The following is a 24,027-nucleotide window of genomic DNA, read 5'->3' on the forward strand; positions in this document are numbered from 1 at the left end:
TCGCATGGAAAACTTTTATTTTTGGGGGGAAAAAGTATGCACGTAGAACTAAATGGATAATTACTTTAGCTTTTTTATTATATCTGTAAAACAAAGAAAGAAGAGTTAACTCCAGCTAGAGAAAAGAAAGAAAACTGATCATTCCCTGCACTTGCCTGGATTACATAGGATTTTCATGTTACCAATCTCGGATATATTGGCAATGCTTCCCATGCTGCACAAGGGACATAAGCTCCCCTCACCCCAACTGACAATAGTCTCTGCTATTGTTGACCCAAAAGAAAAAATTATATTCTTCCCGTAATAAAAGAAAGATCTAAAACAATATTCAACTAGAGGTCCTCGTCATTGCAGTAAAACAAGAAACAGCTATAGAGATTACAAACATATAAACTGTCTTTATTTTCAGATAACATAATTGTGTACAAAGAAAATCCTAAGGAATCTTTAAGAATACCACAAAAAGTAATAAGCAAATTTAGTAATATGGCAAAGCATAAACTCACTATCCAAAAATAAGTAAGTTAAAAATAAACTACTTGAAAATAAAAATTTAAATCTTTTATAATAGCATCAAAACACCAAATATTTAAAAATATTTCTAAATATTTTCCTAAACTTATAAATATTAACAAATGATGGATAACCACTGGCCCACTGAAAACTATAAAACATTCCTGACAGAAATTAGAGAAAACTAAACAAACAAATAAATATATACTATGTTTATGAATCAGAGGACTCAATGGTGTTAACATATCTGGTCCCTCCAAATATATTTGTAGATTAAATGCAATCACAATTAAAATCCATTAAAGATTTTTTTAAATTCGCAAGGCAATTAAAAATGTATATTAAAAGGTAAAGGATGAAAAATAACTAAAATAGGATTTAACAACAAAAGCAAAGACAAACACAAAAAAGACAAATGAAAATACATCATACTAAAAAGATTCTATAGAGCAAAAGAAACCATTGACAAAATAACAATTACAACCTGCTAAAGCGGAAAAAATGCAAAAAAAAAAAAAGGAAAAAGAAAAATAGCCTGAAATAGCCTTAGAAATAGAAGGAGAAATATATGCCACCTAATTTTAAGCCTTTTTATATAGCTATAGTTACCAAGGTCTCCTGCATTAAAGGCAGATTCTTTACCAGCTAAGCTATTAGGGAATCCTGGGTCAGGAAGATCCGCTGGAGAAGGGATAGGCTACCTACTCGAGTATTCTTGAGCTTCCCTTGTGGCTCAGCTGGTAAAGAATTTACCTGCAATGTAGGAGACCTAGGTTTGATTCCTGGGTTTGGAAGATCCCCTGGAGAAGGGTAAGGCTACCCACTCCAGTATTCTGGCCTGGAGAATTCCATGGACTGTGTAGTCCACAGGGTCACAAAGAGTCGGACATGACGGAGTGATTTTCACCTTCATATTTTCATAGTTACCAAAAGAGCATGGTATGGCAAAAGGATAGATCAACTGCAACTGAACAGTCTAGAAACAGAGCCTTGATATTTGAAAATAGAACTAAATTAAGAGCGAAAGGTCAATCTCTTCAATAAATGGTATGGAAACACTGATTATCCATTAGGGATTAAAAAACTTCGGTATTTACCTCATACCATACTGAAAATTGAATCAAGATGAATAACAGATTTATATACAAAAACAATAAAGCTTTATTTCTAAACTATCTAAAACCTAAAATTTTTTGCTCTTAAAAAAAAGCATGACTCAATAAAAAGCCACAAACTGGAAGAAAATATTCATAACAGATAAAACTGGCCAAATATGGTTGACAACACCAAGTCTGAAATGACATGGAGCAAGTGAAATTCTGAATTTCCGGTCAGAAGGTAAAATGCTACAACTACTTCAAAAAACCATTTGGCATTTGCTTTAAAAGTTAAATATACACTTATCCTCTGACCCAGAACTCCTCTAACTATTCCACTCCTAACTTTTTCCCCCAAAGAAATGAAAGCATATATATACAAAAATAGCTTATACATGAATGTTCATGGCAGCTTTATTAACAACAGTCCCACACTGGAAATAACCCAGATGACCACCAACAAGAGAAGGGATTTTCTTTAAAAAATGACTATAGGATATTCCTATAATGGAACACTTTTCAGCAATAAAAAGGAGTAAGTCACTGACATACACAAACATAGTTGAGCTATGAAAATATTATGCTAAGTGAAATAAACAGACACAAAAAAGTACATATGTATGATTCCAACTATATGAATTCTAGATTAATCCAAACCAACATCAGAGGTTTTGCAGTCAATTCAGTGGTTGTTCCTGAGGGGACTGACTGTGAAAGGGACAGAGGGGACTTCCAAAATGATGGAAATACTCTATTTATTGATATCCCCTCATCAAAATAGACTGAAAGGTTACAGTAAAGATCTGAGCATTTCACTTTATGTAATTTTTAACCTAATTTGAAAATACAAATGCACACATACACACACATACATATATATATTTGCAAAGCTAAATCAACCCTGAGCTCTAAGACTTTTTCTGCTAACATTCTATTTTTTTTTTTGGTAGCAATATATTTTATTTCCATATTACTGGAGAGGATAAAGACACTATTCCCTTAGTAAGGGAACAGTTTATAACATTACTAATATTCTATAATAGTATATCTATAATATTAAATATACTATAACAGTGTTAGTATCACTACTGTCTGCCTTCAGTTTTAGCTCAGTTAATCTACTGAGCAACTATAAGAACCATAAGTAAGAACATATCACTAAAAGCAACTTTTTTTTTCCATCAAAATTTCTAAAAACTGAAGACAAAAAATACCCTTCTTAATTGACATTGTCTCTTTCCAGTAAGACTAAAATCAAACCTGCTTATAAAAGGGAGACTAACACAATATAAATTGAGACCCTATTATAAAGCAAACTATACTAATGGAAAATGTATTTGAGCAATAATAATTTAAGTCCTACACTGTACACACTTCAGTTAAATTCAACAATTCTTGATTTGATTCAGTTTCAATGAATTTCATAGCTACATCCAGACAAATTAGTGAGGTGACATTTATTAGCCTGACATTTCAATGGTTCCAGTTGAGCACAACAAAAATATACTCTTGGAACAGAGCTTCAGGACCTGTTGAGGTCAGGGAAAAACAAAATCAGTCTATTGGCATGGTGGCATTAATTTGCCCAAAACACCCATTACTTCCTCAATTTTTATCTTAGCCTTGGCCTTATGTCTTTCTGTCCCGAGGTATTTTCAGGGCAAAGCTCTTAGAGAACTAAAGAGCTAGAATTGTTTCACCCTGCATCAGACATGCTCAGGAATGCCATCGGCTAGTGAGATGGCTAATGATCAGGTGGTACACTTATCACTGCTTGGTCTATGACCAGGCAATCAATAGAAACACGACCAGTATAGAATGAAATTCGCAGTGTTTCGAGAAGAGTTATAAGAAATAGTTTCAAACAAAGGCAAACAAATATTCTGTTACTCATTTTACGCACATCAGTCTCAGAAGGATGTCAAGCCTCCTCAAAACATTTTTTCTTATAATATCAGTGTTTCAGCAACATAACTATATGTTATCTAAGATTCACTAAAAAATGCCAAAAGTAACAGATAATTTTTATAAAATACCTTCAGAAGATGATTTTTTTTCCAAATACTATGTTCTCAAGGGACATTTGGTATAGAACATCAAAGTAATGGATATAACGTACTAGGACCATTTTTCTTGCTACATTTATTACCAGTGGAGGTTTTGTATCATTAAAAGTATTATGTTTAAGAATATGCCCAGAAAGTATTTATTTGATCCCTTTAATTAATGCAGTATCACTCAGTGTCATCCTACATGTACCAAACTGGCCCCTGACTTCAAACTGGCCTTGAGACCTCACAAAGACCATTTATACCACTTTAGACATCCTGCTCCAATATCACCCTGAATTGCAGTATTTCTGGAAATTCTCACCACCAAGGAAGTCTTTTAGTTCGCATTAACTACCCAGAAGATTATTACTCCAGCTAGATTTTACAAAAGCTAAAAAATTTTAAGTGCCCAGACCAAAGTTTTCAGAAAATAAAGTCTCATTCTGTGTAACTGTTGAACAGTTTACTTATTTATGACACTCCAGGTTGCCATGGAAATATCTTTTGTTCCCCAAGTCCACACTAATTTTAGATAGGTATTTTCAAGATCACGCAGTTTCAACTAGTAGAATCCTAGGGCCCTAAGGAATCCAAATCACATACTATCATTGATTCATGCATCCACTTAACTGTTACTTACTGAACACTTACAATGAGCTAGGCATTTTGTGCTTTTTGTCCCCCAGCCTCAAGTTCAACTGAGTACCTACATAAGAGTTCCCCCGTGGTTAGCGATAGATTCTGCCTGCTTTTATATTTGTTCGAGTTTTCACTATAAGCAAAAAACTACCACCAGTTCTGAAGTCTTTCCTTTTCTTAATAGGAAATTCAGCAAAACATAAAACAAATACAAAGCTCATATTAAATCTCAACATCCAGATATTCTCTAGTTGAGTATGAACATGAAGCAACCCTTTACCCCTAGCTATTCCACTGTAACCTTGTAAAAGTAACATGAGGTATACAAAGAAATATACTGTTTTAGTACAGTATATTTTGGAATGTTTGTTTATTGGCCTATAAATTGATGGCGACACTGGTAAAACTATAAAATAACTCTACTTAAAATTCTTGTCAAGAAAGTGAAAAGCAAAACTACAGATTGGTAGAAAATATTTAGAAATATTTCTAAAATATAGAAAATCATATATCTGATAAAGGACTTATATAAAGAACATATAAAAGAAACGTAAAACTTGATTAAAAAAACCCAAATTTTAAATAGTCCAACAGTTTGAATAGTTTTTTTGAAAATGAAAAACAATGAAAAGATGCTCAACATCATTTGCCGTTAATAAACACAAATTAAAACTGCAATGTGACAACACCTCATTTCCACTAGGACGACAAAAGTCAAAATGACAAGTAATAACAAGTATTAGCAAGGATATGGAGAAACTGGAAACTTCATGCACTGCTTGTGGGAATGTAAAAATGGTTTGGGTGCTATAGAAACCAGTTTGACGTCCACTCAAAAGTTAAACATACAGTTATTATATGATCCAGCAATTCCACTCTTACATACATACAAAAGAGAACATAAAACTATGTCCATGAAAAAAATTTACACATGAATTTTCATAACATTATTATTCATAATGGGTAAAAAGTAGAAAAAAACCAAATGGCCATTATTAATGTATAGGCTAATGAATACGATTTAGCAATAAAAAGGAATGATGTACTGATACATGCTAAACATGAATGAACCTTGAAAACATTATGCTACATGAAAAAAAGTCACAAAAGATGACAATTCATATGTTTCCACTGATATGAAGTGTCCAGAATAGGCAAATCAATACAGACAAAAAGTTGATTAGCAACTGCTTAGAGCTAGAGGTGGGGGACAGTAAGGAGTGACAGTCAACGCTCGGTTTCTCTTCTGGAACATGAAGATATTCCATAATTAGATTATGAGGACTGCACAACTCTATGAGGATACATTGAACTGTACACTTAAAATGAGTAAATTTTATGGTATGTGAATTATATTTCAACACAGCTATTTTAAAAACTATTCTGAAAAGTTAAATTCTTGATAAAACAAAATACATCTGTGTATTTTAAAGGAAACAATTTTAGATTTGACACCAAACACCAAAGGAAACAGAAAATAAATATCTGGAATTAAATCAAACTAAAAAGCCTCTGCAGAGCAAAGGAAACTATTAACAAAAGGAGAGAAAATATTTTTAAAGCATATATCCAATAAGGGATTGATTTCCTAATTATGTAAAGAACTCATACAGCTCAGAAAAAAGTCTGATTAAAAAATGGGTCCATAGAATTCTCTAGGCCAGAATGATGGATTGGGTAGCCGTTTTCTTCTCCAGGGGATCTTCCCAACCAAGGGATTGAACCCAAGACTTCTGTATTACTGGCATATTCTTTACCATCTGAGTCACCAGGGAAACCCAAGAACACTGGAGGGGGTAGCCTATCCCTTCTCCAGCGGATCTTCCTGACCCAGGAATCGAACCAGGGTCTCTTGCATTGCAGGTGGATTCTGTACCAGCTAAGCTATCAGGGAAGCCCCCCGCCCCGCGCCGCCCCCCCCAAATGGGCAGAAGATCTAAACACATGTTTTCCCAAAGAAAACATAGAGGTGGCCAATAGGCACATGAAAAGATCCTCAACATTGCAAATTATCAAAGGAATGCAAAACGAAACTACAATATCACCTCACACCTGTTAGAATGGCTATCATCCCCGCCCCCCTCAAAAAAAAAAAAAACAAACCCACAAGTAATAAATGTTGCAAGAATGTGGAGAAAAAGGAATCTTTATACACTGTTGTTGGTGGGAATGTAAACTGGTACAGCCACTGTGGAAAACCATATGGAAGTTTCTCAAAAAGCTAAAAAAAACTACCATTTGACCTGGAATCTCCACGCTTGGGTATATATCTGAAAAAACAAAAACACTTATTTGAAAAGATACATCTACTCCAAGGTTTACATCAACATTATTTACAATTGACAAGATATGGGAGCAACCTAAGTGTTGATTTTCGGATGAATGGATAAAGAAGATGCAGAATATTGTATACGTATATACAATATGTGTAAATGTATACACTATATTTATGATTCTTGTGTGAATATATTTTGGTATATGCATATGTGCACATACAATGGAATATTACCAAGCCATAGAAAGAATGAAATGCTACTTACAACAATGTGCATGGACCTCAGATGATATGTTTAGTGAAATAAGCCAGTAGATAAATACTATATGTTATCACACAAATGTAGAAATTAAAAAATAAAAAATCCAAATGTATATAATAAAAAAACAAACTAGTGGATATACCAGTGGGGAGAGGGAAGGGGCAAGATAGGGTCATGGGATTAAGAGGTACAAACTCCTGTGTATAAAATAAATAAGCAACAAGGATATATTGTACAGTACAGGGTTAATACAGCCATCATTTTGTAATAACTTTAAATGGTGGGGAAAATGGCTGCAACGGATGAAGGGGACAACTGTGTGATGATGAATGGTAATTATTACAAAGTAACAATCACTTTGTAATGTACAGAGGACTAATTATAACGGTCTACATCTGAAACTTATATAATGTTATATATTAATGTTACCTCACTAAAAAGGGGCAAAAAAATAACTTATTTGCAAAAGTGAGTGCCTATTTTCGAGGAATATAATTCTTTGTCACTGATGACGTCCTCTAGGGAGATCAGCACAGATGAACAAGGTTAAATTAGAACCTATCCTTCAGGCACTCCAACATTTACAAGCTAGTCTTAGGAAGAAGAACCAATTTTCTCAGAACACTAAGAAAGAGAAATTTATAGGAATAAATTTGGGAGAAAGAAGCTTCTCAGAATCTTGGACAACCCCAAAACTGATTTTAAAAAAGAGAGTGGTCATCTGCATTGGATGCTGCTTATAAATTCAAGTAAGATGAAAGCATAAAAACGACCAATGTGACTGTGGGCACCAACAATGTCTTCTGTAATCATGGAATGAAGGGAGTGAAAATCTAGTTGGGGTCACTGAGAAAAAAAATAGGAAGGAAAGATCTGGAGTAAGTGAACATAGACTCAAGAAATTTTGCCATGAGAGGCTGAAAATAATGGTGCATAGCCAGAAGAAAGACACTAGAACCATACATTAAGAATTTTAAAACAGAGCAGAGAAATTTATGATATACAGCTGTTGCTGCTGCTGCTGCTGCTGCTGCCAAGTCGCTTCAGTGGTGTCCGACTCTGTGCGACCCCATAGACAGCAGCCCACCAGGCTCCCCTGTCCCTGGGATTCTCCAGGCAAGAACACTGGAGTGGGTTGCTAGGAGGGATGATTGTGGAAATTCGTTTCTTGGAAGGGAATACACATGGAAGGGTTTCAAACTACATCAGCAAGTGAAAAGCAGAGAACGTGGATACAAATACAAAAAGGATGTTTTATCTGTGGGTTTCAGAAAGCGAGGAAGCTCGCATTTGAATCTTTCTATTTAACCTTAGATTACTGAAATGAAGTAATTAGGTAGGTTGAATTAAGATGGGGTTTAGAAGTTCGAAGATAGAGAATATGATGGAATTAGTTAATAGTGTTGAGTAGTTATTTGTGTTCCTAAATCTACAGTGAAACTTGTTAGCAGGTCTCTATAATTTTGTCCACATTAATCATTAATCAGATACAGATGGAGAAAAACAGATTGTTGCATTCAATTAGAGGTGAGATGTTACTAGGTAAGGAGAGCAGATAAAGAGAGTGACAAGGAGGTAAGTCTAAAGTATTCAGAAAATTTCATTAAAATAATGGACTTTGAAATACAGCCTAGTTAAGGAGAAATGTCAGAAAAGTGACAGGACCAACAGAAGTCTTGATTCATTTGATGAATTTTTGATTACTTAAGGGAGCTAGAAGGATAAGAAATAACAGAGAATGAGCGTGTTTGAAATCAACATATAGTTGTTGATAAAACAAAGAGATGAGCATGAGAGTGAGCGGCTGAGGTATGAAGTAAATAGGAAAATAGTATTAACTGAGAGAAAATTAAGAAAAGAGACAGTAGAGGTCAGATGGGTCCTCCTTGTGAATGTTCAATTTACCAAGCAGAAAAACAGGACAAGGTAATGAGAAAGAATAAGTCAATACTAAAGTCATCAATGATTGAAAAGGCTGAGCAGGAGGTCAGCAGAAAACAGCAGTTAAGTAGCATTCATTTGTGGCAAAAACTCATGCAATAAGATTCAAATTAATGATGTTTTTGAAGAGTGTAGGGGGAGAAATGTTTGGAACATGGAAAGTTCACCCTAAAACTGTAAGGTATTGGGAAAGCAGCCCACACGTGAGAGAGATGAAACGGAAGTCATGTCATCAGAGAACACTGGTTACAGTTAGTGCAAGATAATCAGTATCCGAGATAACATAGAGTTACCTGAAGATACACCCCAAGTTGCCAAAAGACAGAGGAAGACTTAGGAAGAACGGAAGTTAGAGAGTGTGGTTTGATCAAGGATATATATAGTGCTGTGCAGAGATGAAGGTTTTCTGCGCATTAGTGCATAACCTGGGATGTTTGGCCATATGCCAATGGTTCTCCAAGTGACAGTTTAGCAGCAGAAAATTCTCTAAGGCTTGGTTAAACTAGAGATTACAGAAAGTTATCTGGATAAAATGGAGGCTTGAAGAATTAATCACAGGGAGGAAAATAGACTAGTATGTCAAGTGTAGGCATGGTCTGAGTTACACATTTATTTGGAACTGCAAATGATATTTTGCCCTCCAAAGAATTACTGTATTTATAAATTCTTTATTTTTTAAAAATACTTGTTCCTATCTTTAATTCTCTTCCTATACTTTTATATGCATAATCCCACTTGGTAGTATATTAGTCTCCTGGAGAATGCACAGAGATCAATCTATTTTGTTAGAGAGGATATCCAGGACTTGAAACAGATTCACTAGAAATCCCAAGGCATAGTAGGCACACATATTGAGAGGAACTGATAAAGGAGAAACTGCTTTTTCTACCCTTCCTTCCTCCTTTACCCCCTATACCCCTGCCACCTCCCTTTCTCTCCCTCTCTGTCTCTCTTTCTTGAAAAGCACAAGCTTATGAAAAGTCCTAACAACCAAGGGTGAAAACTAATGTCTGGGTTAGGCAGCAGTAAATTTTTAGCTGCATGGGAAGGCACACTAGAAGAAACTGCCCCTAATAAATCATGGGTTGCTATTTACAGTTATATGTACTTGTGAAATAATTTGTTGTAGAATTTAGGGCCCAAAACTCTAAATAAGTATGCCATCTGTTTTACAGGAGCATTTTTTATTCTTCAGAAACAAATCCAGAATTTATAAACACAAACTAGGAAAGTGTATATTAACTTGGGATATTAGAAACTTGGAAAAATATTACATTAATCTTATAAATTATCACTACTATAAATTTATTAGGTAATGAATAGAATCTATAAGTCATTTTCCTTCTGTAAGGATTCCTGTTAATTGAATCAAAGAATGTTTACTGATCCTAACAGCAAACAGTGAAAATACTTTTCTCCATATAATTTCTCTATATTATTAAGTAATGCAAAATACCAATCAAGTGCCTATTAATGGTGTGCATGTTTGAGATAAGGTAATGTCTACCGTAACATGTTCCAATTCTTATAGGATAGAAGGGGAAAAAAACTCAGCTTAACAGTTATTGAGTCTTTATGCCAGGCACTGAGTCATTTCATTTAATCTTCACTCTATGATGTAAATATTATTACATCATTCCTATTGTTTTATAGATAAAGCTGAAATATTTTGAAGGAGTCTATCAAAATTTTAGAATATAAGCTTGTGTTTAGTTTTATGAAAGTCAGGCAGATAGATGAACCCTCTTAGGAATTCCCACTCATCCAACACAAAGCAGTTGGATAATAAAAATAACTGCAAATAGTAAGGAATGCATTAGCTTTCCCCTCAAATTTTATTGAAGGAAGAGTGATGATCACTAATTAGTATCAGTAAAAGGTATGGGCAGAAATTGATTCTGTGTTCACACTTAAATACCGGATCTAAATTAACATTGTGACTATTTCCTTTCAAAATCTGCCTTTGCCCTATCCTGAAGCATTCTGGATTTAGGTTATTCTTAAAATAAATGATCTTCCATGCCAACCATTTAGTAAACTATTACTCATTGTCAAGAACATTTCCACTCTCAACAGGAGTGAGAAATCTACTTCTCTCCAGCTTTGTAGATAAACACCAACAAACAAAAGTAAGTACACAATTTTAATAGTTATTAATCCTTCCTAATATTTATACATTAAAAAAGCTCTGGTGTTTCAGAGGTACTTACAATACAAAACAAACAAAAAATCCTGACTGGCTGATTGCTTGTATAGTGAAAAAAAAATAATGTACCAATTTCAGCTGTTTTTTCCCCTCGTGTTTTAAATATGTTTAAAATAAGATTCCTGGAGATTACAAAATATTTCCTTAAACTTCTAGTGTTTCTTAAAGTGTTAAAATTATAAACTATATTTTAGATAAAAGAATAGATTTGAATTTCTTTTATCACAATTTAGAATCTTAACAGGATTTTTGAAAAGCTCTACCATGTTCTGAAAATCATTCTAAAGAAAGTACTCTATAGGCATGGATGTGAAATAATCCTAATATAAAATATTTATTTTTCAAAATTATGCTAAAATGTGATTTTAGTTATACTTAGAAGGTAAAATATGGTTAACTATTGCTCTGAAGTTTAAAATATGTGGTTTAAAATAATTAAGTTTTTCCTGGATTATTTACCTTGTACATTTAGTCTTAATTAAAAAAAATACCACTGAAGTTCTGATAATCTTGTGAATTATAAGGTAATTTAAATTTAAGAATTTATACTTTATATAAATACACTGACATTTTAGATAGAGAATGTTCTAAATTTTTTTCATGGAAAATGAAATACATCTTAAATTTAAAATGCTGATAGGAAAGTGAAGTTCAGAAAAAGAAATTTTCCATTAATTTAAAAGGCAAAACTTACAAACTATTTCGTCAGTTTTCTAGTTTCAAAGAAGAGTATTCCACATTTGGAAAGTAATATGGTATATATTAGGTACAGAGGGCATCTAGGATTTCAAAAAATTATCATATTAAAAAATATGTAGCTGTTGCTAGTCATGATTTCATGCATAATGTATGATTTGTTGGCTATTGTTAAACATATCATGGTATAGTTCAGAGTGTTCCACTATGCTCACACCTGAAAAATCCACTGACAAGTTTTAAACAGAATGCTAAATCAGCACTTTAATAGTTCCTAAGTAATGTTAACGACTAAAAGCTAACACCCTTGGAAACAGTAACATCTGCTGATACATTTTTAAAAAGAAAGTTCACATCTGTGCAGTTTAGTCATGGTTTCCTCAGTCTACTACCAGGTCACATATATACCATTTTGCATTTGTTGGATGGAAAATAAAGATTAGCTATTTAGAAGCCAAAGAAGTGTTAGTTCCTCAGTCACGTCCGACTCCTTGGGATGCCATGCACTGCAGTCCACCAGGCTCCTTAGTCTGTGGAGTTCTCTAGGAAAGAATACTAAAGAGGGTTACCATTCCCTTCTCCAGGGAATCTTCCCAATCCAGGGATCAAATCTGGGTCTCCTGCATTGCAGGGGGATTCTTTATCATCTGAGCCAACAGCAGCAACAAAAATGAAGTTGCTCAGTTGTGTCCGACTCTTTGTGATCCCACAGACTGGAGCCTACCAAGCTCCTCCATCCATGGAATTTTCCAGGCAAGAGTACTGGAGTGGGTTGCCATTTCCTTCTCCAGGGAATCTTCCCAACCCAGGGATCGAACCCAGGTCTCCTCATTGCAGGCAGATGCTTTACTATCTGAATCACCAGGGAAGCCTCAAAAGTTGGAAAACCACCTGATGAATCTATCTCTTAAAGTCTCCTTTCAGGGCCAAGAAGGTGCTATTAATTTATTCCTTAATGATTAGTTACAGTGATGGTTTTATTTCAGGTTCCCATAGACATATAACCATACTTTTCTCTATTTTTCCATTTTATGTTTTAATTGTTTTCCAGACCATACTAGGGATTATTTTTCTGATTATTCTGTTATAAACAGAAAATTTTAAATTGCAATAATAAAAACAATTTTTATATTAATATAATTAAATGTAATTAAAGGAAACTAAATATAATGAATATAACAGACCATCATCCTTTAACACAGAATTAATATGAAATTTTTGTTCGTTAAAGATCCTTGTTTAAAACTCCCTGCTTTGTAGCTATAGTGTTTTCCTTATTAATGACGAGCTTATCCTTCATATTTTTCTAGATGTAATCCCAGGTGAATAGGAGAAGTTGGCAGGGCAGGAGAGATGACCAGTCCCATGGAAAACATGTTACCCAACATGAAACTAGTTACAGATGGGAGGTCACAACATCAAAAGGAAAATTCCATGTTTCCTTCCCAGTCTGTGAATGCATCCCAGCTAAACTGGAAAGATGTACTTTCTCCAAATGGTTTTGGATTTCTTCATTCTCCCTCTAGTAAAAGACTTGAATTGAATCCCATGGGTTTGTCTTCTACAATGCCTTGGTCTATATACAGTCTTTCACATTTATGGAGGAACACTGGGTTCTTAGATATTGTCATAGTGAAACCCTTGAAATTTGAGATGATGTCTTATGTGCCTCTCCAAAACTTGATAGGAAATTTGATACTAAGTAAAGTTATAGAAAAAGTAAGGAGGAAGTTAAAAGATTACTTTTAAATACTGTGATACTTTTGTGGGATTACAGTTTCCTTTGAATGATGAGATTCAATGTTAAAAAACAAAACCAGTAAATCAAGCATAGTTGAATCTTCCAAATATGTGATTGTGGCAGTTTCTTTCTGCTTTGGCTCAACTGAAAGCAAACTGGGAAAGAAAATAAAGTTGAAATATTTGCTTTCTTGATACTACCCCTCCTCTCTTCTCTGCAGGATACCCACTAGCATCTTCCTCTCTTCACTCTTTCTACCACAGTGAACTAGAGAAAGAATATGAGAAACCTGCTTATGCTTATATACTGATTATATTTCAGTGTGATTTCCCCCATTTTATATATTAATCTGGAATTCACATAGTAAGTCTTTTAACCCTACTTGTAGAATGAAACTTCTTTTTTTAAATCTAATAATAGTTTTTAATTGGTAGAGCGGGAGCTATTTGAGAGAGTTAAGGGATAGCAATTCTAAAATCATGAGTGGCTTGCTCACATGTATTCTCCTAAAGATAAAAATAATCTGTTTTTTCAGAGTGACTCAATTTTCTGCATGAGTGAGAAGCCTAGTGTAGGCTATGGTGCTAGAAGGCTGTGTTGGGGAATTGTCAGTGGAAGAAAAAGCAGGACCTTCTGCCGTGGGCTTCCATGAAGACCTGGGTTTCTCAACCTCAAGATGCCTCCCTCAGGATGCCCCATTCCTGCAGATGGAATTCCAGGCATGTGGAAGGTTCGTAATAACTCTTCTGAACTTCCTCCCGCTTTGGACACTCTCAGACATGTATTTGATATCTTTCCAGATGTTTGTGTTTAAAGACATATTTATTTCACTCCCCTGTCCCCATGCCTAAGTCTATCTAACTGAAGGTATTTCCATGAATCCAGCGTAGGTACTCCTACAGCTCTTGGGTTGTAACGCATCTCTTGCTTTCTGTTGTTAAACAGGCAATGGGGTGTGGTGTTTAAGGCAACTGACTTTGGGGTCCATCAGGCCAGGCTTATATTAAACATCCAATAAAAGGTAGCAAACTGTGTAATGCTTTTATGATATTTAACTTACACTGCACCTTGGATACGCAGAAAAAATGTACTTTGTTTACTATATCAGAAAACAATCTAATCCTTTCTCTTAAGCCACTATCTTCTTGTTCGTGAGGATATCCCTATTTAAAACTAGTCCAAGCTCTCTCTGGTCATTTAGAAAGATGCTTTAGATAGCAGTGTTCCAACTCTTTCAGATAAAAATTCCTGGATTCTCTGAGAATCCCCTTCATCATCCCTATAGCATGGTTTCAAAGGGGTAGAGAAGACTCTGAGTCTTGGTAATGATGCCATCATCATTCTCTGGTTTTCTGGACGGGGGTCCACCTGGATGCGCTTGTCCTGCTGGACAATCATTGTTCAGTCCTGATCTGGGCTATCCCATTATAGTCATAGGACCTGGTAGTCATTACACATATTCCTCGGTCTCAGTTCCCACTGGGGCCACAGGCAATTCTGAAGTATGGCTGAGATGTTCAATGGCTTGTACTGTCACCTTCCTTGTTCCTCCGCCCAGTACGGACACACTCTGGTAAGTGCTTCAGACAGATTCTCAGCTGCTTTTCCGCCACACGGGAAACAAGTGTGGTGGGAAGTCTCCTGCCTCTGCCTGACCTCTGTTCTGTTAAGTTCATGTGGCTATGCCCCAGGTGGGGCAGTTGTAGCCTGTGACAGGACTTTTTGTTTCCAATCTTCTCACACACAAGCAAAGTAATGTTCGAAATTCTCCAAGCTAGGCTTCAACAGTACGTGAACCGAGAACTTCAGATGTTCAAGCTGGATTTAGAAAAGGCAGAGGAATCAGATCAAATTGCCAATATCTGCTGGATCATAGAAAAAGCAAGAGAGTTTCAGAAAAACTTCTGCTTTATTGACTATGCCAAAGCCACTGACTGTGTGGATCACAATAAATGGTGGAAAATTCTGAGACAGATGGGAATACCGGACCACCTGATCTGCCTCTTGAGAAATCTGTATGCAGGTCAGGAAGCAACGTTAGAACTGGACATGGAACAACAGACTGGTTCCAAATAGGAAAAGGAGTACATCAAGGCTGTATATTGTCACCCTGCTTATTTAACTTATATGCAGGGCACATCATGAGAAATGCCAGGCTGGATGAAGTACAAACTGGAATCAAGATTGCCAGGAGAAATAGCAATAACCTCAGGTATGCAGATGACACCACCCTTATGGCAGAAAGTGAAGAGGAGCTAAAAAGCCTCTTGAGGAAAGTGAAAGAGGAGAGTGAAAAAGTTGGCTTAAAGCTCAACATTCAGAAAACGAAGATCATGGCATCTGGTCACATCACTTCATGGGAAATAGATGGGGAAACAATGAAAACAGACTTTATTTTCTTGGGCTCCAAGTCACTGCAGATGGTGACTGCAGCCATGAAATTATAAGATACTTGCTCCCTGGAAAAAAAGTTATGACCAACCTATACAGTATATTAAAAAGCAGAGACATTATTTTGCAGACAAAATTCTGTCTAGTCAAAGCTATGGTTTTTCCAGTAGTCATGTATGGATGTGAGAGTTGGACCATAAAGGAAGCTGAGCGCCGAAGAATTGATGCTTTTGAACTTTGGTGTTGGAGAAGACTCTTGAGAGTCCCTTGGACTGCAAGGAGATCCAGCCAGTTCACTTTAAAGGAGGTCAGTCCTGAATATTCATTGGAGACTTATGTTGAAACTCAAACTTCAATACTTTGGTCACCTGATGTGAAGAACACACTGACTGGAAAAGACCCTGATGCTGGGAAAGACTGAAGGCAGGAGGAGAAAGGGACGACAGAGGATGAGATGGTTGGATGGTATCACCGACTCAATGGACATGAGTTAGAGCAAGCTCCAGGAATTGGTGATGGACAGGGAAACCTGGCATGCTGCTGTCCATGGGGTCATAAAGAGTTGGACATGACTGAGAAACTGAACTGAAGAGCTAAAAACTTCCCTACCCTTGAGTCACCCTCACTTACCTAACACATGTTTCCCTCTCTGTTAAAATCTGAATTATGGGACTTTCAGGCATGAGTTTATGTTCTTTGTTCTTCTCTCTCCCTTTGTTTTTCATTATAACTGAACAAATGGTCCTTTCCCCTTTCTCTTCTTTGCTTGCCTACCATATTTTCTTTTGAAGTATCAAAGCAAGAAGTCAAGGATTTTGAAACAATTCTTCTACAATAAACTTGCTTATCTTCAAAATGATGTTTCTGAGAATTGGAAGCCAAAATTATATTCTAGCTTTTTATTTATATTCTTTCTTGAATAGACTGTAATCTCCATTCAGATATGGATGCTCCTAAAGGTAAAAGAAAAAGCACATTGATAATTTTCAATACTACTCCCTCTGCAGCTCTGATCCTGACCTTCAGGGCATACTACTTTATTGCTCTGATGGGTTTCTTTTTCAGTTGATGATACAGAACACCTTCATCTTCAGCAGTAAAATGACGGAGGCACAGTCAGTCATCTTTAGGGAAAGCTTTTGGTTAGAGAATTGGCGGGTAGGTAAGTATTCTTTAGGCTACTCCGGGTCTAAAATTGTTTTGGTGATTTCAAGAGTCAGGAATTCTCTATTGCATCTGTGCTCCCATCAACTCAGCCGTGTGAAATTACGCTCCATTTTCAATTCATTTCTGTTCCCACAAAAACTATTTCTCACACAGCCGCCAAAATGGCCCTTCTAGAATGTAAATCAGATGTCTATTCTGCTTAGAACTCTCAGATAACTTACTACCTCACTTATGATACAGCCAAACATTTTACCATGCACAGCTCACAGAGCTCTGCATGTGTTCTGGTCCCTGCTCACCTCTCTGATTTCACTTCCACTCACTCACTCTCAATCCTAGCACCAGCCTCAGTGCCCTCCTTGCTGGCTCCCCAGGATGTCAAACAAACAAAATATCCTTTTTTTGGGGGGGTTGGTTATGACTCATGCACAGAAATACAGGTGACATCGTGAGCCAGTACACACACTTACATGCTGTGAAGGGCATATCTTATGAAAAACTACATTTCCTTTGACAGTGAACTCGGATACCTTCTTTTTAAATTGATTTAATTCTAGTCTATGCTTTGTTTAGAAATGTTGCTCTTGATTTACTAAATTTATGACACCATCCACAGTTTGGGTAGAATCTCATATTTCAAAAACGGTGTCTTTTAAGACTTCAGAGACAACTGTAAAAGAGTAGCTTCTTTAGTCTTTATTTTCCTACTCTGTTTAATTTTTTCTCCACTTATCAGTTTAACATTATATGATAAATATGTTTGTTGCTTAATTTTTGTTCTTTATCTGCCTATCCTAGCAATGGCCAGGAAACAAGCTCCATGTATGTAAAAGCTGTGAGCATTTTGTTCAATGATGTGTTCATAGTACCTAAAACACTGCTTCTTTTATAAAAGGTGTTAGATACATGTCTGTTTATGAAATAATGAATCATATATAACTCATACAATAGTCAAGAGCTTGCAAACTGGAGCCAAAGTACCTGCATTTGAATCTAGACCGTAACTTTTCAGGTATGCCATCTTAAACAAGTTTATAACTTTCCATACTTCAGCTTACTCATTACAGAAATAACAATAAACCATTACTCATATGTTAGTGTGCAATTATGACCATTAAACTAATAAATTTCTGTAAAATACCTAGAACAGTGTCTGGCATGTAGTAAGTGGTAAATATTTGCTATTATTATTCACATTAATAAGAAAATGAGATGAGGACACCAAGTTATACATCGGGAGATCACTTTTTAGATACCAATATCAATCATAGCTGGCTTCCCTCATAGCTGGGTTCCCTCATAGCTCAGTTGATAAAGAATCTGCCTGCAATGCAGGAGACCCTGACTCAATTCCTGGGTCAGGAAGATTCACAGGAGAAGGGATAGGCTATCCACTCCTGTATTTTCTGGGCTTCCTTTGTGTCTCAGCTGGTAAAGAATCTGCCTGTAATGAGGGAGACCTGGGTTCTATCCGTGGGTTGGGAACATTCCCTGGAGAAGGGAAAGGCTACCCACTCCAGTTTCTGGCCTGGAGAAGTATATGGACTATATAGTCCGTGGGGTCATAAAGAGTCGGACATGACTGAGCAACTTTCACTTTGGGCTTCCCTTGTGGCTCAGCGGGTAAAGAATCCACCCGCAGGGCAGGAGACCTGGGTTCAGTTCCTGGGTTGGGAAGATCCCTTGGAGAAGGGGAAAGGCTACCCACTCCAGTATTCTAGCCTAAAGAATTCCATGGACTAAACCCATGAGGTTGCAAAGAGTTGGATACGACTGAGCGACTTTCAGTTTCACTCACTCAGTATCAATCATCCTAATTAACCAATAACATAAATATTTAAGTGACTATTGTGCAAAAGGCTCTTGATGAAAGTGAAAGGCGAGAGTGAAAAAGTTGGCTTAAAACTCAACATTCAGAAAACGAAGATCATGGCATCTGGTCCCATCTTCATGGGAAATAAATGGGGAAACAGTGGAAACAGTGTCAGACTTTATTTTGGGGGGCTCCAAAATCACTGCAGATGGTGACTGCAGCCATCTTACTTCTTGGAAGGAAAGTTATGATCAACCTAGACAGCATATTCAAAAGCAGAGACATTACTTTGCTAACAAAGGTCTGTCTAGTCAAGGCTATGGTTTTTCCAGTGGTCATGTATGGATGTGAGAGTTGGACTGTGAAGAAAGCTGCGCACCGAAGAATTGATGCTTTTGAACTGTGGTGTTGGAGAAGACTCTTGAGAGTCCCTTGGACTGCAAGGAGATCCAACCAGTCCATCCTAAAGGAGATCAGTCCTGGGTGTTCATTGGAAAGACTGATGCTAAAGCTGAAACTCCAATACTTTGGCTACCTCATGCAAAGAGTTGACTCATTGGAAAAGACCCTGATGCTGGGAGGGACTGGGGGCAGGAGGAGAAGGGGACGACAGAGGATGAGATGACTGGATGGCATCACTGATTCGATGGACACGAGTTTGGGTAAACTCCAAGAGTTGGTGATGGACAGGGAGGCCTGGCATGCTGCAATTCACGGGGTCACAAAGAGTCGAACATGACTGAGTGACTGAACTCAACTGAATGTGCAAAAATATTGTGAAATGCTTTAATGATAAATGATGGACTTCACACAGGCATATGTACTAATTAACAAATTATATGCAAAGTGATACATAAGTAAAATTTTATAAGCCCTTTTAGTATCTATCATTTAAAAAAAACACACACAGGGGGAAAAAACATAGTTGTTCAGAAGACAGAGGCCCCATAGCCTCTCAGTAGGTCCCTATAGGGAAATAAAATTGCTCTTGCTTTCTCAGTGTTCTCGTAAACACACTAGCCCTCTGAGACTCTTTAGAGACCGTGAGAATTAGAACTGTAGGCATTCATGTAGTAAATTGCTTTGATTCAAAAGGATAATAAAACTCTTATGCTGACAAGAAAAACTGCAACAAGAAGTTCCTATGTTAAATCCCCAACATGCCAGAAGACTGAAATTTCTAGGTGTTTTCATTTAAAGAAAGAATGAGGCTGAGGAACTTGGAGTCAGTGTCTGGCTTTTAGAAAGATATTATTTACATACCAAAGGGATGGAGTAAGAAAACCCTGTCGGGAAATGAGTAGACATCTATCGTCTACCACTTTGTAAGCATAGAAACTTAATTTTTTTTCTCCTTCCTTGCCTGTGGATGAGTCTATCCACTTATATAAGACAACCAACTTGGTTCTCATCTTGTCACTCCAGAGGTAGGGACTAGGGCAATGGGAGAATGAATCATTTATTATTTAGTGCAATGTATTTAATAAGAAATCGATCTCTGATTCAGAATACCTCATACATATACATATATGTATTAAGGAAAAAATGAATACATATCAATATTAAACATTCAAAAGTACTCAAATAATTTTTTCTGATGAATAATAGAAGCCAGATCCCCCTTTACAGTAAATTTACATTTTATTTTATCTAACAAAAGAAAAAATTGTTATAAACACCCAAGAATTTTGTTTTCCAACTACAAGGAGTTTCAACCGTTATGGTTAAAACCAAAGACAATGGCATTAGATCTGGGGTGAGTTCCTTCACAGGCCTCTGCATCCATCTCTGTAATATGAGAACATTAATAGCTCATATCTAATAAGTTATTGGAGTCTTATATCAGATATCCAGCCATGTAAATAAGCCTGGAGACATATCCTCCAGACTTTGACTGATAGTTTTATTACAATTGTGAGAGAACCTGAGCCAGAACCACCCAGCTAAATGACTCCCAGATCTATGATCATCAGAAATTATGAGACAAAGGAAATCAAACCTTAGTATTCACTGGGAGGACTGATGCTGAAGCTGAAGCCCCAACACTGTGGAGACCTGATGCAAAGAGTTGACTCATTAGAAAAGACCCTGACGCTGGGAAAGATAGAAGGCAGGAGAAAAAGGGGATAATGGAGGATGAGATGGTTGGATGGCATCACCAACTCAATGGTCTTGAGTGTGAGCAAACTCCAGGAGATGGTGAAGGAATGGGAAGCCTGGTGTGCTGCAGTCCACAGGATCGCAGAGTCAGACATGACAGAGCAACTGAACAACAACAAAGTAAACATTCATTGTTTTAAGCTGCTAAAATTTGGTGTAACTTGCTACACAGGATTTAATAATACAGATACCTTTATAAAGTCACTTACATAATACTTGGCATATAGTCTAATAAATGCTGGCCAATAGGAGCAGCAGCAGCATCTACAGGGTAGTAGTGTGATTACGTGGCAGGGAGCTCATGAACACAAAGACAGGAGCTTTTTGTATTTCAAAACAGAGTAATCTAAGAACTGCATAAGAGCCAAATATAATCTTTATAGCATGATAGTAATTCAACCTCTATAAGCACAGAGATATTGTAGATGCAATCAATCCCTATTCCAAAGGCAAAGAAAGTTCACAAGCTCTCACCTGACTCTCACAAAGAATCCCTTCTCTCAAGTGGAATACTTTTAACCCACTCACGGGAAACCAAAAGAGAGACAGAGTCCCTTCTAAGGGAAAAAGAACAGAATTTCTCAGACCAAAGAGTAAAACCTAAGCTTTTTTCTTCTGTGATAATGATAAAAACAGTAATGCATTATCTGAAGACACAGATATATGACATACACCGAATCTGTAGAGAATTCATGTTCTGGTCTCATGATCTAGTAAGTTCAAATTGCCTTTTATGTGATAATAAGTTTATATTTCATCAATACATACAGTAATAAGTGGTAGGTTGCAGGGGGTAGGTATGCAGAGGACAGAGACCAAACTGAAATTTGAAAATGATAATTTTCCACAGTATTTCTTTATAGAATTATATGACAAAATCAAAAGGAATACCCACCAGTCATTATCTGACTAGAACCCCAGGTTTGTTAAAGTGACTAGGATGGATGAGCAATGTTTGAACATACGTCACTCTACCTCACAGTGGACCCTATCCATGTGATTGATCATTGGCGTCAAACAAGTCTGCAGTTGAATAATGAATCTTCCATGCCTGGCAGTAGTAGGACCATAAGTAAGAACCATTTTTTGCTGTGTTGACTCATTTTAGAAATCATTTAATCTACCATGGTTATCTCCACTAGCCCAAAACAACATTCATAGATTCTAATTGCCAAAAATATTACAACACCTGACTTTTAGTCACTTTTTAGAGGAATATTTGTGATATGTCTTTCTTAGACGGGTAATCAAGGACTTTTGAAAACTGATCCGAATCTAACTCTCTTACTACCATGTTACCTTATACATCTAGGTTAATGTAAATGATGTTCTTTATTATCCTGCTCTACCTTCTGCCAGTTTAAAGACTACCCATGTGTCAAGAATGCCACATTCCACCTCTGAATTGCCATAGCATTTTCTCTGAAACCAGCAGACCATAACTGCTAAGACTACAATGCAGAAAATCTGTTAGAATTGACCAAAACAGCTACTAGAAGGAATGAGTGATTTGGCAAAGGTTCAGGATATAAGATCAATATTTTAAAAGACAATTGTGTTTATATTTTAACAACAGATGATCAGAAATAGAAATAAAAAGATTGTATTATTTACAATACATTGAGAGTAGGAGACCCTGTGGGATAAAATGGACAATAGATGTTTAAGACTTAAACCCTAAAAATACCAATCACTGACATATTCTGGGTCAGAAGACTCAATAATATTATCAAACATAAATTCTTCCCAAATTTATTCAATAAATTCAATTTAATCCCAACAGAAATGCCAGCAAGATGTTTTTTAAAACTGACAAGCTAATTCTAACATTTATATAGAAATTCAATTACAATTTAAATTACAATTCAAAACAATTTTCAAAAGAACAAAGTTGGAAGATGACCTTTACCTGTTTTCAGGACATCTGGTAGTCCAGACAGTATGGTATTTGTGTCAACCTGAAAATATATCAATGGCTCTAGGAAAAGAATCTTCAGGAATAGACCACACATAGATGGACAACTGATTTTCTTAAAAGGTACAAATGAAATCCAACAGAGAAAGCCTTTCAATATATGGTGCTGCATATGTTGGCTATCTATATGCAATGAACTTCAACCCATACCTTGAACACTATACAAAAATCTATTCATAATCGGATCACAGATGTAAATGTAAAACCTAAAAGAAGACAGCAGAATATCTTTGTGACATGATTCTGGCAAAGATTTCTTAAGTACGACACCAAAAACATGATCCAGAAAAGAAAAAATTGAGAAATGGAACATCATCAAAATTAAAAATGCTTGCATTGTGAAACAAACTGTTAAGGGAACAAAAATATAAGGCAAAGACTAAGGAGGAAAGATTTTCAATTCATATATCTGATAAAACATTCTATCTAGCATAAAGAATTCACAAAACCCAAAGAGGAAATCCTTAAAACAATTTTAAAATTTGAAATATAATCATCAGAGAGCATATGTGTCATCATAGAAACCACACACATAAATGGCAAAGTGAAATGAAAGTCTTTGGCAAAGAAGGGAACAGCAACAGGCAAGCACGGAGGAACTGAGTTTACAAGCACAAGTTGTCATTAGTAGAAAATAATAAGTAATTAAAGTGAAGCAGAGAAAACAGTTGAAATAAAAAAAACCCATTCAGCTACATGAATACTTTTGTAATATGAGACTGTCAAGACAGAGGCTGAGGGATCTATAATCTCTAGAGTTATTTCAAGCAAAGAGGTGACACCTGTCTACCAGAGGGAACAATTAAAAAGTAATGGTATCAGTGCTGCCCATCCACCGTGTAAAATGAGGCTCTTAAGAAAACTGACATGCCTCAAGTGATTCTACATTTATTCACTAGTGACACCTCTCTTGCACTTTAGAGAATCTCAGGTCTCATTGGTTGAGCCATGATGAATCAAATCAGCTTTTGATGGCTGGATGCCTGTAATGTTGTCTTTGTTTCTCTAGATGGCAGAGAAATGATTCAGCAGTAAGTACTAGTCTCTGAGTATAAAAAGAGCTGAGCGAGGTGTTCCTCTTTTCCAAAGCAAAATCTACT

The sequence above is a fragment of the Ovis canadensis genome, chromosome 5 (assembly GCF_042477335.2).
Source record: "Ovis canadensis isolate MfBH-ARS-UI-01 breed Bighorn chromosome 5, ARS-UI_OviCan_v2, whole genome shotgun sequence".
Lineage (NCBI taxonomy): Eukaryota > Metazoa > Chordata > Mammalia > Artiodactyla > Bovidae > Ovis > Ovis canadensis.